Source organism: Mus pahari, chromosome 2, assembly GCF_900095145.1.
Source record: "Mus pahari chromosome 2, PAHARI_EIJ_v1.1, whole genome shotgun sequence".
In the NCBI taxonomy this organism is placed as follows: domain Eukaryota; kingdom Metazoa; phylum Chordata; class Mammalia; order Rodentia; family Muridae; genus Mus; species Mus pahari.
Window position 1 is genome coordinate 118,983,814 of NC_034591.1, and position 24,824 is coordinate 119,008,637.

A 24,824-nucleotide genomic window follows, 5' to 3' on the forward strand; every position below is an offset into this window, starting at 1 on the left:
CACACACACACACACACACACACATATATATATATATATATATATATATATATATATATATATATATGACACTTCATTGTCCAGTTGCGTGAAATGCTGAGGAATAAAAAAATTAAAACAACAACAAAAAATCACAGGGCAATGGGCTGGTGAGATGGTTTATCAGGTAGAAGTGCTTGCTGCCCAAACCTACTGACGCAAGTTTAATTCCCAACTATCACATAAAGGTGGATGTAGAAAGTCAATTACACAAAGTTGTCCTGTGACCTCCATCAGTGAGATGTGATACATGTGCATGAGCGTTCACACACACTTTAGACTTATTATTATTATTATTATTAATAAATGAAACATGAAAGAGATTTATAAGGAAGAGAGAATTAATGAATTAATGGGAAATAAGACAGGATAAAGGATGAAAGAAACTGGTATACTATATAACAACATCTTAGAAACAAGTTTGTCAAAGAACAGTTTAATCAATAGAAAATGAAACAACAACATCAGTAAGGAATAAAATTAAAATATAAAAATATCAGAGGATAAGACAAAGCTAATGGTTCCAGCAAATATTCTTCAATTGTATCTGAGGTGATAGAGGAACAATAAGGCAATGTTTATAATCAAGGTTAGGTACAAATTAATCTGGTGTTCACAGCTGCCAAATGTGGTTGCATGGGTCATGTGCTGTACTACTCAAAGGGGAACATTACCCTGAATGTGATCTAAGTGATTTAAATGGCCTTCTGAGGACAAATATAGACTCCAATTATCAAAATAATACACAGAACCTCTCTTGGCAGGTCTGATCTTTACATCATACCCCATTAACTCACCATGTTGTTGACCACGGCACGGACAAGCAAATATCAGATCTGAAGGTCACATCTATTGTCAGTCTCCTACAGAGCAAACCTGCCCACCAGGACTCAAATCTGTAAGAGTCATTCATATGCCTGACTTTTAGCACATTCATTCGTTTTTTAAATCGGAACTAGAGGTACTAGACACCAGGAGGTTGGGTCTAATTTGGATTTGTATGCCACTAGGGTTGTGTCCTGAAAGAACAAACCTTGTTTCAAATATCTTCCTAATTACTGAGCTCTTTGTCCCTCATGGGAAATCAATGTTGCTCTACTTCTGGGACCAACTGACCAAAATCTCTGAAATAGTGATTCCTCAACATATCTGTCCATTTTAATATTTACGTTTACTTAGTGTGGGAGTGAACATGTATTTATGCCGATCTGAAAGGACAACTGCAAAGTCAGTTCTCTCCTTCTACCACCCGCTTTCCTCTGATTAAACTCAGGTTGTCAGATTTAGCAGCAAATGTCCTTACCCTCTGAGCCATCTCTCCTCTTAACTCTTTTTAAGTAGGTTGGTTATGTATTTGTTATAATGATGACAAGTCTGACCCATACTCACCCTTAGGGTTAGTCATGTTGGTGAGGACATATTTTATAATGTAGTTCTTCAAAATATGCTTGTGTGTGTGTGTGTGTGTGTGTGTGTGTGTGTGTGTCTTTGCTATAAACTCTGAGCCGAACATATCCGTTACAGTAGCTGTTAGCTACATGGAGCCACTGAACTCTTGACATAACGAAAAGTGTATATTGCAGTGTGATGTATGCCCATGAATCATACAATAGATTTCAAACAGTTTAGAGGGTAAAAGAACAACGTATTTTAAAAATAATGCAATGCAGACTAAGTGTTAAGTAATACTGGGTTGATAAAGCATTTGAAGTATCTTTTCTTCATAGAATATAAACAGTGAAAGATTTTAAATTGCACAACCTACCTTCATCGAATTCTCGTGGACAGCACTATATACTGTGTATTTTGCTTTCAGAAGCCAATACACACACACACACACACACACACACACACACACACACACACACACACATTCTCAGAGATAATGACCAGATAACGTGTGGCTTTAATTTACTGTAGGACTAATAGCCTAGCATTTACCAATACATTTCTATCTAGTAACCAATTTGAGAATTTTCCACATTTGTTTTATAATATGTAAACAGTGCAAAACTATGTTTCAAAGTTCTAAAGTCATTTTTCTTTGTCTACTTCGATAAAAACGGATTTGTTAAATGGTGCCCATCAGGCACGTAGTATGGCACACTCAAAGGGGGCACTAGAAGAGTCTTACAAAAAGCACGGACTAAACCAGCCAGCTCGGATGATGTCCTGCTTGCCCTCCCGGCTCAGGCTTCAAAGGTAAATGGACAAGGAATTCGTAGAATTCCGTGGGCAACTGTGTACAGAAGACTCCCAGACAACATATGGCAACCCACTAAGAGGGAAGCTAGGCCAATAAACACCCTCACCTTTCTTCTTCCCACTCTCAGGTTCCCTGCTAACATCTCCATTATCCCTACCAACCCAAAGTCTGAATACAAGGGGACACTATGATGCGTCCAGATGGGACTGCTGGGGCATAAGGCAGGAGAGAAGGTGAATCTGGAAGGGACAGATGGAAGACACATTGCACAACGTGTATTTTTTTTTTTTTTATGTTACTGAAAGAAGACTATTGTTAACTATGAGACCAGTTAGAACCAATGATTTCATGTAAAAGCAACACTCAGTAAAATGTTCAGCAAAACATGTCAAATTTAATTTAAAGATTTTGGAACAGACTTTCTGCTTTCATCAATGTCATAGTAATTGTCTTACTAACTGTGCCATTTTCTAGTTCAATGTGCCATTGACCCTCTGATATAATAAATGTTCTAAAATGCAGAATCTATCTTTCCTTGAAGTGTTTCTAAGTAAGTTGTTACTAAAATAGAAGCGGGAATATTTTGGACCCAGCATTAAACAGCTCTATTTAAAAACCGGAGCCATCTATTAATAGACATGAAAAAGAATCAGAACAGGTCAGTATTTTAAGCTACTTGGGGAAACCAGTCCTCCTGGTAGCGCCAGCAGAATGTAGCCCACCAGTGATCCACGTACATCACTACCCAATGTCATTTGTGGATGGGGCACTTGGCTGGGAACATCTAGTTTTCAATATAGTTTTAGTTGGTTTGCTTATTTTGGTGGTGTTGTTGTCGTTTCAGCTTTGTCTTCTGTGCAATGTGAAGAACTCTTAGGTTTTTAACCAGTTATCAATTACTCATACATCTATTCAATGAGGATCATTCATCATACATGGATATAGACTCTGCTTGTTCTCTCTCTGCATAATTTTATAAATTATATGTACTTTGAAGGGCACGAGCTCCTTATGGAGAGAAAAAATAGGAAAACAACCTCATCTTTCCTGTTTGTTTAACTCTGTGCTGAGCACATATTTTGAGGTATGTAAACAAGACACGAATGTGTTTATACTTTTTTAAGAGTATGCCCTATAAACAGAATGAGTCAGCACTAGAGATCTCTATTCACAGTACCAAAGTGTCATCAGTGTGTCTGCAAAATGAAAGAAACGGCAATGCTTGACATTCTAGGACCTGTAATTTATCAGAAAGCAAAACGCTCAGAAGAACTGACAAGTCTGTAGTATGAAAACCACAATATCATCTAAAGTCAAAATGATACTTTCTAATCTGTGGAAGTTACAAATTACTTAGAATCTATGCACAGAGCTAAGATTTTTCAAATACATATTAGAAGAATGATCTTACATGCTTATTGAGTTTTTTATAGAAGACAAAATGTCATATACAAGGGAAAACTCAACCGATGTTTGCTATAATTTTAAGGTAGCGATCCAAATAGAAATGTTTTTCATGGATATAGTTTGTGAAAAGCCATCAGAGTTGATGTGAATGGTCAATTTCACAGCAATTTTTCTCTCTCTTTTGGCAAAAGGACCTAGTTTTCTAGTTACTTACAACCTATGACTATAAAACACCCATATCTCTTGACTGGTTGCTTCTTGGGAAGAGTTTGCCTCTGTTGATAACTGTATGAGCTTTCACATCGAAGAGGAAAAATGTATAAACCATTTTGGTTTTAGCTATCATGACATTTCCCAGCTGTTAGAATTAACATCCCCCAGGTGCCTGTAATCCTTTTAAACAGTCTCCTATTTTTATCTGTGCTTGTCTCATCTTATATTAATCTTTTTTATAAGTCAACTGGAGGCTTTTAAGAAACTATTCAGTATAAATTAGGAAGAAATGTTGATATAATACAAATTAATGTATGTTTTGTGGCTTTGAATTGTGCCTATACTGTGGTCATCTCATTCAACTAGAATCCTTTCAGAAGAAAGATGAAGTAACAAAATAGATTGAAAATTAAAACCTTTTCCTAATGTCTGGGATTTTAAGTAAATCACACTTCTGTAACAAATCATTTAAAGGGATTCATTTCTAGACTAACTAAGATAACTTATTGGTTACTTTAGTCATTTCTTGCTTCATGGTTGCAACAAAGTTGCTGACCAAAGTATTAGCGTTAGTTTCAGTTTATAGTCCAAGGAGGCAATCCATAGTCCCGACAAAGGCAGCATGACCTTAAGCCAGCCTGTGTACACAGACATGCAGGAAGGAGAAGGCTACAGAGTGATGGATGTGGTTGCTGATCTCCATATCTCTTCTTTAGCAGGGCAGGACACCTGCACATCAAATGGATCTGACAGTTTCAGAGTGGGTATTTCACTCTGAGTTAAGATAATTTAGATCATTCTCCCAGACTAACCTAATATTCATAATCTCTCTCACCAGCTTCTTAGAAGCTTGCTTCCCAGGTGACTCTCATCCTGTTAAATTGCCAAACTTAACCATCTGAAACACTAAGTACTTTCTTCATGTCTGGTGAGTTAAAAACTGCAATCAATTTTGTGTGTATATGTCTGTGCTATGTGTATAGGTCTGTTTGCATGTGTGTGGGGGGCGGGCATTGCTTGTGACATGAAGGGGGTTTCATATGCAAAAGTGCATGCTTGTGAATAGAGACACAAAGTTTCTGATGGTGTCTTCCTTGATGGCCCTCCGATGTTCTTGAATAGGCAAGGTCTTTCATTGTCCCAAGTGTTAACTATTCTGGCTAGTCTTCACAGACAGCTTGCCCAGGAATTCCCCTGTGTCTTGCTCCTGAGTGCTGAGCTATAAGTGACTATCATGCCTGTCTGTGTTTCATGCAGGTTATGGGGATCTAAATTCAGATCATCACTCCTGTGTAATAAGCAGTTTATCCCCCAAGTCATCAGGTAAGGCCCTATAATGTTTTTCAATAAAAACAAAAGCTGAATATACTGTAAATTTTGAATTAGCAGAGAAAAATGTTTCAAGTGCAGATTCCATGGCTCTACTCTTTATGAAGAGAGTTGAATCTGAAGATGGGGAGAAAACTTTGGATGTATTAAAAACCCCCATATGAAGTAGGTTAAGGACCTTGCTTCGAAAGCTTCTAACATCAGTGCAATAGTACAGACTCACATCATAGAAGGAGAAAACTATTTCTCACAAGTTTGTCCCTCTCCTCATCACACACACACACACACACACACACACACACACACATAAATAAAGACTTAAGAAGTGACATATATGATATCAATACAGCAGATGTCAGGTCAGTGATTTGAAGGTGACATGTTTTAAATTTACTGATATATGTATTCTACAGGATACTCACTAAATGAACATGACCAAAATCTAGAGCTCATTAAAATATAAGCCTAGGTTCATTGAAGCCACTGCAGTTCTTTACCAAAAACCACTTGGTGTAACTGGCTTTCTATCAACAGTTCAAAATGAATAGGTGAATACTTCATTATATGTTAAATCAAAAATATTTATTCCCCAAGTTAGCATTCAGAGTAATATTCTTGAAACATTATCATTAAATAAAAATCCTGGAGAAGTATAGACACTTTAATGCAATTTAATTACATTTTCCAGGAAAGAGCAGGTTTAAGTCCATTTCTTCTTGTTGCAATAATTTGTTGTGGTACTGTGTAAATCATCACTGCAATAATGGCTCTGACTGAGACTTCCCTCCCGACATCGCAACCTCAGTCTGGGGAAGATTAAAACACTAAAGTTGTGAGACCTGGAAGGCTCTTCATGTCATATACTTCTCCTCTTGTAAAGAAAGTTTTATCAAAAATCAAAATATACAAGCTGATATTAGCTTTTAATTAAAGGGCTTTGAAAAGGGCTGGAGAGCAGGCTCAGTGGTTAAGAGCACTGATCACACTTCCAGAGGACCCATGTTCAATTCCCACCATCCACATGGCAGTTCACAGCTGTCGGCAACTCCAGTTCCAGGGATTTCTGACACCCCCACATGGGTATGCAGGCAGGCAAAACACTATTGCACATACAATAAATAAATTTTTCAAAGAACCTTGAAAATCACAATTACCAAAACATTCAATCAAGTCTTGCGAGAAATGACATCAGTCATGCTAAGTAGAGATTCACATATGAGTAGTGGCAATACATTTTGGTATAAATTTTAAAAATCATTTAAAAATGTTTATTCATTTGCACACAGAGATAGGGAGGGAAGAAGAGAGGGGAGGGAGAGGGGAGAGAGGGGCCATAAAGAAAGAGAACACCAAAAATGTCATTAGAAAATTATTTAAAACCAAACCAAATATAAACAAACAAAAATAAACAAAAAGGCTCAGATCAACTTGGATGCACCCAAGTCATTCTTGGTAGAATCCAGTACAAAGTATGAAATCTGAAACCCTGTTTGTCATGCTGGAGGGCACTTTAAGTCACCCAGGGTCTTGTTGAAACTTAGTGCCTCACCCCACCCTAGAGAGTCAGAAGCAGAAGTGCTGATGTGGGGCAAGAAAATCTAGAAAAGGTTCCCAGATGAGTCTGATATGTCAATTCTGCTTTGAACCTTACTGACTCGAGACATGGTCTACCCTACTCAACTCAGGTGGAACAGAACAAAATGCTCTGACATGGGATAGACCCTTGTCTAGCTATACAGTCTACTTTCAACTATTACTTTACGAAGTCACAATTATATTTTTGTAAGTCAGCAGTTCTGTGGATCACAATCCTTCTGGGGCCACATATCAGATATCCTATATATCAGATATTTTCTTTATGATTAACAACAGTAACAAAATTACAATTATTAAGTAGCAATGAAATAATTTTATGGTTGCCGGTCACCTCAACATGAGAAACTCTATTAAAGGTTCTCAGTGTTAGAAAGGCTGAGAACCACTGATTTATGTGGAAAAGGTTAATATCAAACAATTATATAAATTTATATATTTAAACATTCAGGCTGAGAGGATGTGAAACACAGGATTTCAGCCATATCTACCCCCAAAGAACCCCAAACCAAGAGCAAAACGTTTCTTGAACCTAGAAAAACTCTACCAGACCAAAATCACACTGAATGACTGACTGCAGAGATACAGTTTTCACTGTAACTAGCATTAGTTTCTCTTTAAACTACACAGTGTCTTTCTTACAAGAAAGCTTTCTATTCTGCCCAGTCTGAACTCCTTTTTAAAAGTCAGCACATAAAAACCACCAGCATCATTATGGTGCTTGTATATGGTATATCATTGCACTCTGCCTATATTCTGCCCCATTGTCGTCCTGATTCAGCCTCCCTCTTTCCATTCTTTCTACCCTCCCTTCTGATTTCAGGTATTACACACATGGGTGCACATATCCTCGCTCACACTTCCTTGTGTACAGCACGTGCATTTTAAATCTGTATAGATTAGTGCTGCCCCTCAAACTTGGTTAGAGGCGCTGCCGTTTGCAGTGCGCAGTAGTCAGTTAAAGACTCTTACCCCGCAAAATTCTGAGAAGAAATGAGCATGAGAGATCAGCCACACATGAGACATCTAGACCACTATCCCATCATCCCTCTAGCCCAGGGAACATTACAGAAGAGGAGGGGCAAGAAGAATGCAAGAGCTGGGAGATAGGTAGGGGGGAGTGCTATCAAATGTCATCTTCTGTATGTGACAAGGCCGTGCACTTAAGAATCCCCAACAGCAGTGGTTTACCTGAGCAGGACATGTACAAGGTCAACGCTGTTAAAAATTCCAGCTAGGAAGTGGGGAGAGAAGGACACCTTGAAGTTGTGAAGGGGATGTTTTGGGGGTTCTCAGAGGTGTTTTGTGAGTCGCAGGACAGGCATCTCAGCTATGGAAGATATCAATGGGATATGATGTCTATGAAGGAACTGCTGCCTTGTGGCTTCAGGGGACCAGAAGTGGGAGAGACAACCTCTTCAGTGAGTTTCCTCAATGCTTTAAGCAGCCACATATTGTTCTGAATGATGGATATTGTTTTGAATAATGGTCTAACTTCGGAAAATGGGGAGAAAAGCTGAGATGATTCACTGAAATGGCTTTTCAAGCCACCCCCTAAATTTCCACCATTTTCCTAGGGCAGAGGACCTCACTTCAAACTAGCTGCACCAGCATGAACGTTGAGCATCAGAAGCCTACAATTCAGCTCCGTGGCTCTGGCATTTCTCAGGGCATTGATGGACTCAGAAGAGGGGGGGGGGCGGATATGAGAAATGAGGTATTTCTCAAAGCACAATGTTAAAATAGTAACATAATGTCATGGTGTAGGACAGATGAAAACATACAGAAGAGAATCTGCCTGCTTCCCATTAGGTGGCGAGGGCTGGCGAAAGCACCTGATATTCACGGTGGCTCCAGGGCTGGAAAGCAAATTGTCTAAAACAGTGGGGTTGGTGAAAAGTTCTTTAAATAGGAAGCTGCAGCCTGGGAAGAAGCTTGCTGCAACTAATTCACATTTGCAATTAAAAAAAAAAAAACTAGCCCTAACTCTGTGAATTTTTCTTGTTATGACTTACCTTAAAACTTTTTTGGCAGATGAAAATGTGGTGTTCATTTCATCTAGCTGTGAGCTGGAAATGTTCCTCGTATGTTGAAATAGCAATCGACTAAGAGTACACTCGAAGGTAACATAAAATGTATTTACCAAGAAATGTTCCATATATGATCTACATGCTATAAAAATAAAGCAAGTAAAATAATCCTCAAAGCTGAGAAACGCGAAACCTATAAAATGTCTTCTACACCCTTGCTATAATCTTTTAATGTCAGAACTCCTTTCAATATCACCCAACTGTAATTTTTTTTTAAAGTTCTACGATCAAGTTAGCATTTTCAATAATAGCCTGTTTTATTTGAATAGTACTATCTGATACTTGGTAGTTTTTTTCTTTTAAGAAATAGTATTATATGACTGAGTCTAGTGAGATAAAAATTGAGAAAGAACTACATAGTATAAGAGGAAGAATACTTAAAAGTGTTTTGGTTATTTTCTAATGTATTCCAAGAATACAGGTTTGAGAAAATTATTATAAATGAAGAAAAATTATAGAGGTTAGAGTATTGGGCAAATGATTAATAGGCTTTAGTGTTTTAGGGGAGGGAAAGTGGCCAGTGTTTACATTGACAATTTATCAACATCTGTGAGCATAAGACAAAATTCACCTCAGCTGTCAGGGACTTGGTCTTCTCAAGAGTAAACTAAGAGTAACAGTATGGAACATACACCTGAAACAGTTGATGAGACCCATCTGAAATCCTCTACTGGGATGAAACCAAGAAGGGGACCAGGACAGAGGAGACGTGGAGGAAAGGGAAGAAGAGAGGAACACTGAACATATGCAACATGGAAGCAGAGCATAGCTGCTTGAGGAAGGAGGGATCTGAGCAAGATGGAGTCAGGGGGAAGGGGAGATTAGTGCAGCACAGAGAGAACAGAACCGTGCCCGCCGCCATGTGTGCTTGAAGGTACCACAATGAGCCTACTTCATCAACTGTTAAGAGAAGAGATTGAAGTAAATGTACTTATAGCTTAGTATACAAATACAGAAATGTTACAGAATCATCCCCATTGTGATTTTTTTTTAAAGTCACTAGCAAAATGACACCTGGTTGGTGAAGTGAGAGCTATATGCACAAGCACAATACATGCAACGATCCTTTTCAGTTAGTCATCATAAAGAAAATTGGATGGACCAAGTTTCTTGAAACTTTGCTTTGTATGAGAAAGATTTTTGTGCAAGCCCCAAGGACTGCTAAATTAATATATGACAACATACAAATTAGAACCATCAGAGAACTTCAAACTATCAGCACAGGGATATAAACAACATGTGCTTGAGAGCTGCTCTTTAGAATTGACACTTACCCTAACAAATTCCTCAGTTTCTGAGTGTTTTATAAATTATCCAGAAAAAGGTGCATTTGATTAGTTACATAATGCACACCAACCAGAAATGAGTTCTAAAGCAGGGCTGAGGTTTGTGAAGGAATTTTAACAGAGTGAGGAAGTTTCCTGAGCGGTATTCAGGAAACAAAACAAAACAAAACAAAACAGAATGTTGGTATAGGATGTCCACAGGTAATGGGCCCAGAGATACTCCAGTTTTGTTTAAGTTATTCACAGAAACACTATCAGTCATAATATAAAAGTGGAAAAAATGGAGAGCTAGATGTCTGTATAGTGGCTACTTTCTAACCATGGAAAAGTGCCCTCAGTACACACTATGAGGTGTAGCATGTTCTACAATGGTTGTTGATCTCACCATGATTTGACCTTAAAATTTATCATCTCTAGTAAGAAATTTGACTATGAATAAGGTCATGCACAGGACACAGGGTATGAAGTAAAAATGTCCCAGGCAAACGAGGCCAAGTAGTGACCAATGATGAACCCATGAATTGCACACAGACGTAGGAAGGGAAGAGTTGATGACACAATATGGTCTGGGTAACATATTGTCTCCTGAGGAGAATGCTTGCCTTTCAGTTAATGAGCAGCTGAGATGCCACAATTTTCAAAACCATCCATTGCCAATTAGCTTGCTTTTCTCTTTCTTTCATTCTTTCTTTCTTTCTTTCTTTCTTTCTTTCTTTCTTTCTTTCTTTCTTTCTTTCTTTCTTTCTTTCCCTTTTTTGTTCAGGATTTCAAGTATGCCTGAAACTGTTTCAGGAGTTGGCAGAGCACAAGCTGAGATGCTTATCTTAGCCTGCCAAATGTTTTTGTCCAGTTTGAGAAGCTAAAATGCACTTTACCTATTTTAAGGAGATATGGAAATGTGGAAAGTCAGAAGAAAATGGTTCGTGACAGGTGAAACCTTCAAACGTTCAGAGCTCATAAAATTTATGTGAGCACAACAACACCCACTTAGCTTCATACTGCCTTTGGCTATTCCTATGCTAATGGGTGGCTGAGAATTTTTTACAGACCCTACATTGGCAACAAAGGAATTAGATTGAAAACTCTATGCAAAGGATTGGAGAGATGGGTAAGTAATTAAAGTCTTTACCTTGTTAGCATGAGGACCTGAATCAATTATACAGTTCATGTAAAACAAATCCAGGTATGGTGGCACATGCTTCTAATCCCAGTGTTAGGGAGGAAGAGGAAGGGGGTCCTGGACCAAAGTGTGGATACTTTGATCCTTCTTAAAAGGGGGCTCAAAATACCCATGGGAGGACATACAGAGACAAAGTTTGAAGCAGAAACTGAAGGAAAGGCCATCCAATGACTATCCTACCTGGGGATCCATCCATATACAGTCACCAAATCCAGAAACTATTATGGATGCCAACAAGTGCTTGCTGAGAGAAGCCTGATATAGCTGTCTCCTGAGAGGCTCTGTCAGTGCCTGACATATAGAGAAGTGGGTGCTCAGCCATCCATTGGACTGAGCACAGGGTCCCCAATGGAGGAGCTCAAGAAAGGACCCAAGGAGCTGAAGAGGTTTGCAACCTCATAGGAAGAACAACAATATGAACAAACCAGTACCCCCCAGAACTCTCAGGGACTAAACCACCAACCAAAGAGTGCGCATGGAGGAACTCATGGCTCCAGCTGCACATGTAGCAGAGGATGGACTTGTGGGACCTCAATAAGAGGAGAGACCCTTGGTCCTGTGAGGGCAATGCCAGGACAGCAAAAAGGGAGTGGGTAGGTTAGTGAGCAGGGGGAGGAGAAATGGGATAGAGGGCTTTTAGGAGGGGAGATGAGGAAAGGGGATAACATTTAAAACGTAAATAAAGAAAGTAGCTAAAAAATAAAAATAAAAGGCAGGTGAACCTCGCCAAAGCACCCTTGGACAGTTCTAAACCTTTGTCAGAAATAAGGGCGACAAAACCTGAGGAAGGACACTGAACTCCTACTGTTTTTAAACCTTTGTGCAGACACATGTGCACAGGCAATAAATATACAGGTAAGTTTACACAGAGAGGACGAGGAAGAGGGGGAGGGGAGGAGGAGGGGGAGGAGGAGAGGGAGAGGGAGATGCTAAGGACAAGAAGAGTCAGTTTTCTTCACGTATGCATCCTCGGAGGGCTATCCATGATCCAGTACACAGATGACCTCGTATGTATGAATACACTAACAGCACTAAGTGGACTTTGTGTGCTAAAATCAAAGCCATGCAATGCTGAGAAGGAATAGTGGTGGGGAAGACAGAGCTAGACCCAGGAGGTAGGGGGATAAATTTGCTAATGTTAAGTTTTTAAAGATTAAAATTAAACATTCCTTCTGAAAATTAAAGCTATGTACCATATTCCATCTATTTTATGACCACTGGAAAACACACCATGACAAAGGTCAAGGGTTGCCAGCAGCAGGGGATGGTGAAATATGATTAGTATTGGAAGATAGAAGATCTTGTTTTGGAGTGATGGAAATGTTTCTTTGGGATTTTGATCATGGCAGCGATACAATCACCTGTATGACAAATAGTATCAATTTCACCACATAGCATTAAGAGAAGCACCAAAAATCTGGTGTGTTCTGTGCCCAGCCTCATTAGCCACACATTTTTAACATCATTCTTTCTAATTCAGTCTTCTTCCAGTGAGGAGCCTCAGACAGAGGGCAAATCCAGACTCTCAATTTAGATGTCCTTAAACAAGAGCTATATTTAGCTCACCAGACTCAACCTGCTTCTTGGGAAGGTCAGCGCAAGCCGTTCCTACTTTTTAATTGTCTGTAATCCTAATGTACTGGGCACACTAAAGATGGGGGCTTCTGCAAGGTTCCTTGATTGAAAGTGTCCAGGGAGTTTGTTCCATGGAATCTGCTGTCTTTTTCGCACACATGAGGATTTTCATCATCATTGTTCATTCTCCTTTCTCATAGGAAGTAAAACTTGCACCAAGCTATTTATTCCTTAGTCTTGAGTGTGCCGTTAAAAAATTATTTTAAGTGAATGGAGAAATGGCTAAGATGTTAAAACCATGCACAAATCTTATATTAGATCCAAGCTCATTTCCCATAACTCACATGGGAAGTTCATAACAACCTGGAACCTTCACTCCATGGAGATCCAATGCCTCTGGTTTCCATGGGAACTGACATTCGTGTGCATACATCCCATCTCACATACCCACATATATATAATTTAAAGTCATGAAGCATTTTTTACTTGTGTTCTGTGTGAGTACACACATGCATGCACACGTATGCATGCATACACACACTCTATGGGTACATGTGTACAGGTGCCAGGGAGACCAGACAAGGAAGGCATACCCCTTGGTGTTGGAGTTGTACGTGTTAGTGAGCCTTCTGAATCAGACTCTGGTCCTCTAAGAGCACTGGTGCTTTTGATCCACTGACCATCTCTCTAGTTCTCCAAGTCTACCTCCATTAGCTCCAGACATTCTTATCCTAGTCACTTTCATCAATCTCTGAATGCTAGGTAGTAAGTGGAGCAGTCTCCTAGGTGTGATTCTAACCCCCAGCTTCCTGCTTAAACACCCTCAGTGCCTCTGAGCAACCACTTCCTCCCACTCACCAGAGCTCTATCCAGCCAGGCTACTTTTTTTTTTCTTTTAATTATTTTATTAGATATTTCCTTCATTTACATTTCAAATGCTATCCCGAATGACCCCTATATCCTCCCCCACCCTGCTCCCCACCCAGCCATTCCCACTTCTTGGCCCTGATGTTCCCCTCTATGGGGCATATAAAGTTTGCAAGACCAAGGGGCCTCTCTTCCCAACGATGGCTGAATACGCCATCTTCTCAGTCTTTACTCACAGAAATTCTTCACAACCAGGCTGGTTGTTGTTTCTACCTCTGAGCCTAAATACACAGTTTCTCTGCTTAAATTCTCGACTTTCACTCTTGTTTTCCGTTTCTATTCATCCTTCTGTTTTCAGTGAAAACTGCTTTTAGCCTTTAAGTTAGATTTCCTAACTGCCACAATCCGGGTTATAACCTCCTTTTAGTGCCTATAATCACACCTCTAATTATGTTTCATAAATTCTGGCTTTTAGATGTTTAATGAAGCGCTTTAAAGAAAATTCAAACTGCTCATTATTTTACCATAAACACTTTCCCCCTAACAGCTGTATTTTTTCCCAGTTAACACAACAGCTTTATCTTCACCATAGTGTTTTTGCAGTACTTTCTCCTAACATTTAGATGTACTTTTCTCCCATGCAAATGTTTTTCAATATATAGACTGCTTAAAACTTTGTGGGAATTTTTTTTGTGTGTGTATTCCTTTAATATATCATGGTTTGTGCCAAATATAAGAACTCTGGATAGTCCCAAATTTCAAAAAAAAATATTTTTCCCGTCCAACTTTACAGTTTTATGTAGATTCTATGAGAATCATGGGAATTGTAGTGTCAAGTGCCAAACTCATGGCCAAACATTAGGGAATTTAAACATAAGGAGTACTATAAACTGTGAGTATTACAATTGTAAATAATAAGACTTTTTAAAGAGTTTCTTTTTAATCAAAATAATCAGACTCTCACTACTCACACACTATGTATGGGAACAAATGTCCATTTCAGAAAATTAGAGTAACTTGGACCTGGAGCTACGAATCACTGGATATGAGCATCTGTTGCTTTTTCAAGTGGCCCGGTATAGAATCCTAGCACCACATGGTGACTCACATCTCAGTGTGCATCTCAGGGGATCCGATGCCCTTTTCTGGCCTCCATGGCCACTGCATGCATGGAGTGCATAGCCATATATGTAGGCAAGACACTTCATCCACATAAAATAAGAACAAATGCATCTTTTTCTCAAAAAGAAAGCGACAGTAACTCTAGTTTTAGACATTGGTTACCCTTTGCTTTTCCTTCTTAACCATATAAGTAGTAGAACTGTTGCAAAGAACTTTAATTGTTTTACATTTATTATACACTCAGAATTTGGCTCCTTCTTTCCAACCTGTGAGATTCATGTATCAAGCTTGGCAGTTAACACCTCTATTAAAGTATCATCTAACCTGCTCAATATAGGACATCTCTAGAAACACTGGTCAAAGCATTTCAAATATTGATATGAATACCACAAATAGTGGAATAGTCTGATATATTTTAGTTTTTGTCTTTGTCTTCTTTTAATTTTTATACTCATTATCTATTGAGCTATACTTTACGCAAAATAAGATATACAGGTCCAAGTTCAATTGTTTCTTAATGGATGTTCAATGGCTCCAGAATTATTTGATGAATATTCAATCTTCCCCTCAGTGAGTTGCATTTGTTTAACTTTTTCATAGGGCTTCATGTCTGGATCCTCCATTCTATCTCTTCTTCTATTAGCAAATTCTCCACTGATGTTTGTGTTGATTTCCAGATAACAGAGTGATAAATCATACTTTGCTCATCTTTTCCAAGATTGTTCTATTATTTTAAAGTCTTTCTCCTTTTCCTGTTTATTTTTTATTTCTTATACTTTGTGCATAGCCATACATAAACACATGTATGTATGTATGCGAATGCTTATGTGTACATGCACATGTGCATGTATGTGTCTGTGCGTGTGTGAGGGGGGGAAGCAATGGTGCACACATGGCATTGCACATATATGGAAGCTTAAAAACAACACACTGGATTATTTTCTTTCCTTCTGTCTTTTGAGACAGTGTCTCTCCTTATTTTTGCCTTCTATGTTCTGAAGTCTGGCTAAATGTATGCTTTCCCCTCTGTGATCCCAACTTGCTTGATCCTAGAATTAAACACCAGGGACCACATTCAGCTTGTTTGTGGATTCCAGTGATAGAACTCAGATTATCGGGCTTGTAATGGAAGTGCTTTATGCACTTAGCTCAGCAGCCTGAGGCTTCTGAATTTCTGTATAAACTTAAAAGTAAATTCCCCTGAAGTGAAAACAAACCAAATGACCAGCATTTTATTAGGTATTTCATTAAGCCTATATTTCAATTTGGCAATGTAGAACATCTTTTATTATTTTGAGTCATCGCTTCTCGGCCTTTTGGCTAAGATCAAGTGTATTATTTTGAGTCTAAGTATATGATAATATATATTAATATATACTAATACTAATATTAAATACTTGTCAATGTTTGTCGAAGAAAAAAATCAAAGCATACATAATATATACATATGTGTGTGTTTTCTATGATTTCTTTTCTCTGGCATACACATATATATGCATAAATATAGTGTACATATTATGTATATTAGAATACATAGTCTATGAAGATGAAATATATATTGTCTATACATATATTTCTCTCTATATATGGTGTGTATATTCTATATAACCTATATAGAATATATTATATAAAATATATATTGGAAATACATAGCATATATTATGTAAAACATATGTAAATATATATTGTGTATATTGTATAAATGAAATAAATATACATATCTACATATGTATGTAATGCACACACACACATATATGTAAAATCACCATCAATATTTGGTTAAGTATCCAGCTAAGTATCACAGTAAGTGGTAATTATTTGTAATGTTGGTTTCCTACTGTTCACTGATGTGACATGAAACAGATGATTGCTTTGTATGTGTGGAACTTATTCCTTAAGAGATGGGTGAACTGAGACCTATGACAGTTTTGTAACTTCTGTGATTTTTATAAAGTTATTAGCTAAAAAGAGAGAACACCTCCAGTTTGATTTCTGTTTATCTTTCATTTCTTATTTACATTCTATGGTAATTTTTAGAATTTCCATTGATGCATAAAAAATAAGTTGGGAAAAGGCATACCTACAGTTTTCTTACCTCAAATGGAAATTGTTCTATGAATATATTACCTTCATGGGGAAGTATTTATTTGTTTGCTATTAAACATAATACTAATTTTAGTCATATTGGAGGTAATGTTGCTCTCAGTTTGAGATAATTATCTTACATACTTGAGATATTATATAATCTATAGGCACTAAGTTTTTATGGCATGGCTTTCAAAAGATTGTGTGTGTGTGTGTGTGTGTGTGTGTGTGTGTGGTGTGTGTATGAGTGTATTGCTTTCATGTAGGTATATTTAACATGAGGGTGTCTGATGTACTCAAAGGCCAGAAGAAGATATCCCATACCCTGGAATGGGAGTTAGGGACAATTCTAAGCTGCCAAGTCGATGCTGGGAATCAAAACTGGATCCTTTAGAAGAGTATTTAAGTGTCCTTAACCAGTATTCCCTCTTTTGAACCCTCAACTTTTTTTATGTTAAATGGCATACTGATATGATTTTCCTTTTAATTTAAATTATGTTTTATGTTGATGAACTTTTCAAATGTTCGATCAAACTTACATTCCAAGAATATATTTGTCTTGAACTAAGTTGCTCATACTACATAAATCTGATTGGACTTCATAGGATTCTCTGTCAATATCTTACTTAGTATTTAGACCTATATGTTCTGAAGACAACAGTAAACAAATTTGTACTGTTTCTTTTTTCCTAATCACTGTGGCTGACTTTAACAGTAGACTGACTTTAAGACATGAGCTGTGATGATATTATGCTTCTTCTGCCCAGGAAAGAAATGTAACAGCTTTGTATATTATTAAATAGTTGGTAAAGTGTCTTGGTAGACATTTTAGATACTATTTTGTGAAATAGCTCTCTAATTGTGAGTTGAATTTCCTTGGTGACAGAGTGTTGCTTGGTAGGTTTAAAAAAAAAAGTTTCAAGGAATGGGTCCATTTGTGCCAATATTGAATTTAAGAACCTAAAATATCTGGTTGTTTAATTTATGATACCAATATATTCTCCTACTCGCTTTTAACAGTGGCAGGATCTGTAGTAATAACACTTATGTTACTCAAGGGAGTTCTGATTTCTGTCTTCTTTATTTTTATTGTTAATCTGCTATCCTACTGGTTCATCAATTTTCTTGATTTCCTGTTCAAAAATAAACTATTATTTCAGAGGCATTTCCCCCATTGCTTTTCTCTTTTCAACCTCATTGATTTTTCAGCCTTGTATACTTATATATTTATGTGTGATTTCTTTCTTCTGGCTTTTGGTCTATTTGTCTTTATATGACAGAAGCTCAATAAGTGCATGGATTGGGGTGGGAGGAGTTGGGGTTCCTCTTTTTGTCATTCGCTCAGAATCACAAATATTTGAGGTGACTTCTAGGAGTATTTTTACTGAATAGTCTTTGCATCCAACTATGCTACAGGCAAGACCTGCTTCATTTTCAGAGGTCAAATATTTTCCTGATGGGATGGTATTTGTAGTAGCACTGAATCTGTTAATCTTACCAATGGTTCTGTTGAGATAATAGGAGGGCGTTTATATAGGCACCAGGATTTTGCCTTACTAGAGGAGAAGGACCTATCAAGTTTACAGCTTTCCAAAGTAGGTGCTATCTATCCTGACTTTCTCACATATTCAGGACATGACTTCATTATGGCATCTGTTGTGCAAGAAGTCCTCTATTATTTCTAATTCCCACTAGAATTCCAGTAGAAAGAAATCAAGAATCATGTCACCTACTCAGGGGGAAGTCCTAACTAGATGTTATGATTAGTTCATACTGCTAGATCCATCCAAATAATTTCTGATCTCTCTGAAAGAGAGAAAGCCTCAGGATGTGTAGAGAAGGTGGATTTCCAGCCTTTGCTGAGTATTTTGGATGAAGTTCCCAGCTGGGCAGTGGTGTCGCATGCCTTTAATCCCAGCACTTGTGAGGCAGAGGCAGGCGGATTTCTGAATTTGAGGTCAGCCTGGCCTACAAAGTGAAATACAGGACAGCCAGGGCTATACAGAGTAACCCTGTCTCAAAAACAAACAAATAAACAAACAAACAAAAGGATGAAGTTCCCTATAATTCTTTCTTCGTTCTACTTATTTAGTTCTTCTACTGTAATGGGAATTGTCATTGAATCCAAGAGGTAAATGACACATTTGGGTGTGTAACAATGAATGCTGTAGGTCATCTTCAGTTTGAAATGGTCAGAAGAGCCCCTTCTACTATTCTCAAGGTTAGAAATTCCCATGCCAACCATGTTTTTGTTGCTGTTGTTACTTACTTTATCCTCAGGTAAACAGTTGGGTATTGAAAGGAGATGAACACATTATTTCCAAACTAAAATAAGTCTCAAATTAAAAAAAAAAACAACTCTGTGACTGTCTTTCATTCTGACTTTCTTGCTTCCTTCATGTGGTTGGTATTCTTGAATACTGACACTAGAGTTTAAGTTAATTGAGTCTTGTGGTGACTTTTAGCTTGAAGGTCTGCACTATAAAATGGTGCTTAGATCTGTAGGCTTGATGAGGATCAAACTATTATTTAAGTTAAAAACCATTCATGGGTGGTACATCCTGTGGTGTCAAATAATTATTTACCCAAGTTTGTACAACACATTTTAAGTAATTTCAACATCACCCAGAAGATCTGGATACATTATTTTGAATCTCTGAATAAGGAATCTTTGCCAAATCAACAGTTTTATTTTTAAAAATGTATTGTATACATGCAATGGAATCAGCTTGTGTGCAGCAAATACATGCAAGAGTCTGTTGACAGCAGAGGGCATCAGATCTCTTGGAAGCAGAGCAACAAGTAGTTGCGAGGCAACATGTGGGTTCTAGAAACTGAACCTAAGTCCTTTTCAAGAGCAATAAGTGCAGATATCCAATGATCCATCTGTACAGCCCACAGTTGCAATTATTAGTCTTATGTTTTATAATCCAAATAATATTGTTAGATGGATATAATATCAGCTTGTCATTAAAATAATTAAACCAGGAGGAAAAAAAAAAGCTAATCTGCCATTATAATAGTTAGAAGGGACATCATAGTTAGAAGGGACAATTTACAGTTGATCAATTTGTTACTACCTTCTTGTTGCAACCAATTATACTTTTCAACTGTTCAATCACTGGTCTCTCATACTCTCCACTTTTATTTCTCTGCCTAAATAGAATCTGCTGAGAGGGACAAGCACCAGCATATTACATGAGTACTTACTTATCCCTCCCTGCTAATTTTATATGGCAACAAAAATATTGGCTGCTAATATAAATACAACAGCAAATCTTGCTTAAAAGAACAAAACTATTTCATTCATTTGTCTCCCATAATTATTGAAATCTTAATGCTTCTGGAGGGCTCGTCATTATCACCTGCATCTGTAGCTTCTTTCTTCCTTACACCAGTTCAGTAGAGTCTATCGTGCACATGTTTCTAACAGATATAAATCGTTTCTCTGCTGCTTCTTTACATACCTTCTAGTAACTTCCATTTCCTCACTTCTTCAGATTCAGGTTATCATGTGCTTTGGGCAGGTGACAGCTACCATTGCATTTGACCATCTTTTCATTTAACAGCTTCTCAATGGCTAAAAGAAATGTGTGTCACCTCCCTTCTGATGGGATATGCCACCTCACGCCACACAAAGTTACTCCTCACCACTTTCCATTATGTACAATTTACTCAAACTGTTTGCTGCCATTTTGAGGTTTCTGTCTGTGTTTCAAAAGAACTATTTCCTTTATTAAGATCACCTCCCAGATCAACAGCAGCATCAGTATGCAATTTTCCCATTGCCCGTGGATCATCAACAGCAAAACATTATATTTATGGAAGCAAGAGATCCTACTTTGGGAAACTATTTTAAGAGCAATTTGCTAAAGACTCATTCTGCTTTACCAAAGTAATTCCTAGGCCGCTCTCTTCATAATCCTTTTATCAGATACCATGTACTGAACCCCCATAGTTCTGTATAGTCATTAAAGTAATGACTCTCTGTACTTCCTTTTTCAACAGTTACAGCACAAGACGTTCCTCATTCTACCCTGCACACTTCCAAAGGTTAAAGCATTTAATTCATCTCTGATCTCCTTATTATCCTCAGGATAAAGCCAATCTTTACTTTCCTTACTTAAGGGAGAGCTGCCTGTTTTGAAATCTAGCAAGTATTGCAAGGAAATCAGAAGGGATCTGAAACAAAGGCAACTTGGACAAAACTGAAGGCCATTGAGACCAGTACAGCAAAGGAAGATGAGGGACAACTGATCAGGACAAGGAGGAGGGTGCTGACTGATGCTGCAAAAACCTCTTTAAGCCTGTGCTGGAGGCAGAAAGTGGAGAAGTATTATTACAGTTATTAAAATCTCCCATCAGCAGAGATGGGGGAATCCGGACCTATCTTTATCTCTGATTCAAAGTCTTTCCTATCCTTCTGAGGCTTGTCAATCTCCATCTGCTTTCTGCTTCTATCAATAATTCAAACCGTCTCATGCTTTTCCCATTAAACTATGGGTCAGTTAAATGCCCTGAGCACTTCTTTGTGTCTCTTAAATTCATCCTGGTGACTACCATCTACATTTTCCACAGTAATAGATTATTCATTTAAATAATGAAGCACTAAAGGAGAACAAGAATTAGAGGATCAATGGAAATTAGTAGTAACTCTGATTCCATTTGATTTCCACAATTCATAGACTTTCATAATTTCTATTCTGTGAGTGTTTTCTGAAACGCGTGCAAGCCTCATGAGTCTGCTATATTCCTTTTGTCTCTTGAATAGAACTTATTGACTTTGAAGTTCTGAAAATGATTGATTGAGAACCTCAATAGAAGACAACAATGAATTCTTGTTAGTAAATGAAAGTGGGAGCTTAAAAATCTTTGACTGCAGGTCATAGAATTTGGTGGGTCTTGGTGATGGTGTGAGAACACTGGCCTCCATCTGTGAAAATCCATGCATCTTTCTCTCATTATATTTTACCTTTTCCTATAGCCACTATGAGGGACTAATGGACTTGCTGGATCCTTAATACAGGATACAAGATGGCAAATGAGTTTGTACCTCATGCAGACCTATCTCACAGCAGGAACAACTGTTTTAGATGTGTTACTTTTTGTTTTGTTTTGTTTAACATAGTTGTGGCTGTTGTGTTGGTCAGTCAGTTGAGAAAACTTGGAAAAATAAAGGATTTTGCTGTTGTTGTCTTGTTCCCAGGTCAATGCCTCCTGGAGAGCTAGCAGGTCTCAGTCAAACCCTTCAGTTTCTCTCTAATGAACTGATCCTGTTGTCTAAAGCTCAGACTTGTCCACCAGCAGCTTTAAGTCAATCCATGTTGCAGAGCTGGTGAATTTTAAAACAAAAAAGCTCATGGGGGAAAAAGAACATGGTTTCTAGCCAAGAATATGTTTACCATTTCCATTACAAAATTGATGTCGGTGAAATCTATAAACAGTCATTTCCTAAGAGATTTTGGAAAATAGCACATGGTTACAAAATTTCACTGGGCCTCAAGTGTTTCCAATAGTTCTTACTCACCAGATTCTAAATGAATGCAATAATTAACATGTAGAGTTATGAGAAAAAAAATGCAGGAAGTCAGTCTGATGCTCCCCTTTTTTCTGTATGAACTCCTTAATATATTGGGGAGATGGAATATATGAGTGAACTATTTAAAAATGCAGGCACAGTTCTTACTGCATAATAATTTCTCAATGGTGTTATGTACCTAATTTCAAAAGTCACACACAAAAACCATGCTCTGTGATTTTAATACTCACTATTAACATTTTAAACTTATACTGTATTATCTACTTGTAACTTAATTAACATGGCTATGGAACCTAAGATAGCACATTCATTGTGATGTCCATACTGTTTAAATTATAGAGGCCACACCCAAGAAGAAGAATGTAGCTAAATTAGGCTGAGCCAAGAGATGAGGCAGAGGATTGAAGTGACTGAATGACAGGAAGGGCAACTCTTGAATTTCAAAATCCAGATGCTGAAGACCACAGGCTTTTCACCTCAGCCAGAGTTCAATCAAAAGCACTTGCTCAGCAGAGACTGGACACAGAGGACAGTTTATGAAAAGTGATTGCTTAGGAAAAAGAAATCCATACTATGTCACAATTCTATTGGTTACAACCATTAACCCTCAAAAGCAAGTCTCAAGCATGCCAGCCAGGTATTTATGCATGTGGTTGTTGCGTAACTACTTCTGAGTGTTTTGGATTCTGCCTTAGTTAGCTTCAGCTGTCAACCTAGAGTAACCACATAAGAGGGACCCTCACCCAAGGAACTACTTTCATCAGTTTGGGCTATAGAATGACTACACGGTGTTTTCTTAATTGCTGATTAATGTAGGAAGGCTCAGCTCACTGTGAGCCTTGACACCTCTGGCTGTTTGAACCTGGGAAGAACTTACACTGGTAGCTAAACATGGACCAGGGATCATACCAAGCAGCAGTATTTCTTCAAGGCCTCTGGTTCAGTTACTGATGCCTCCAAGTCCCTGCCCTGAGTTCCTTGAGTGATGATGTTGGCATCACTCAGTGATGAACCATAATTGCATATCAAATAAACTGGTTCTCCTAATGTGGTTTCGGTCATGGTGCTTCCCACAGCAAAAGAAAGCACATTAGAAGGGACTTAAAAGAAAAAAAGATATAAAGATATTTTGCAAACTCTCCTTAAAATATGTCAGTTTCCTAATAATACTAACTGGATCTTAAATGTTTTCCACAATACTGAGGAAGGCAGCTGGTACCTGGTTTTTCTTCTGGAACTTGTAATTCGTTCCCCAAAGTACTTTCTTTTATGCATGAAGTTGCACTGGGTAGTACAAACATTACATACTTACACATGGATCACTGCAAATTGTGAATGCAGGCAGGAGGAAAATAAATATAAATCAAGGGCTGCCCCATTGCTATCCCTGTTTCTGGTTAGTGTGTGGGATGGCTACATACCTGGAAGAAAAACCAGAAACAAAATATAAAGGGGGAAATGATTAAAATAAAAAGTAGAATATTAGATCCCAAAATCAACTATTCAGACAGCAAGAAAGAGAACTTTCTCTGTTTATATGATAGAGCAAAGAATTCAGGGAGTACTACAAGATGTACTTTTGGTTAATTCAATGTATTGCATCTCTTCTTCCATTTTTTCAAAGACTCATATCCATGTGCCAATGCATTTATCTGTCTAAAAATGGTTATAGTATTTGCTTTGCCTGTGTATCAGCTTCCCTTCCCAACAACAGCATATTTACTTTTATGACACCCTTGCGCAAGCCTCATTAATCCACATGAACCTGACAGGAATCAACCAATCATTACATTCTTCCATTGGGCCAGAGCTGGAGAGGACTCTTATCTTACATGGCAGGGTAATGTTTGGGATTTGTATTTCAAAATTCAAGCAAAGCAAAGTTCTAGTCTCCCAAGAGGGCTAAAGAGTGCTAGCTGCCATATACTGCATCTGGAAGGCAAAACATGGATGGACAGACACTAAGAACCAAGGGCATCAATTGAACTATTATACCCAGTGAAGGCTGCGGCTCACTTACCCAGGACTTTTCAGAATCAAGAATTAGAATTACTTAAGACTTTAAGCTAGTTCTGATTTGATTCACCAGGAAAAGAATTCGAGCTAAACAAACAGAGCTGGAGTAGAGTCACAGCAATATAGCAGAGAAGAGAAATGTGGAGAAAGCAGGGGTTTGATGAGAAAGTGTTCTTCAGTAAAAGTGGAAATGAAGAGGAGGTTGTAGTCAGAGAAGATATGCTTGCTGACCAGTGGGTTAATCTAATGTGCAACAGGTGATCTGCAGAAGGACTGG

The 24,824-nt window shown here is 37.9% G+C and overlaps 1 protein-coding gene and 1 pseudogene across 1 annotated transcript in view; one reads left to right on the plus strand and one right to left on the minus strand.

Moving 5' to 3' along the window:
• The window catches only part of Cntn3 (contactin 3), a 372,106-nt gene that overhangs the window by 186,047 nt on the left and 161,235 nt on the right, over positions 1-24,824 (minus strand). The window lies entirely within an intron of this gene.
• LOC115063570 lies at positions 16,208-16,293 on the plus strand (annotated as a pseudogene).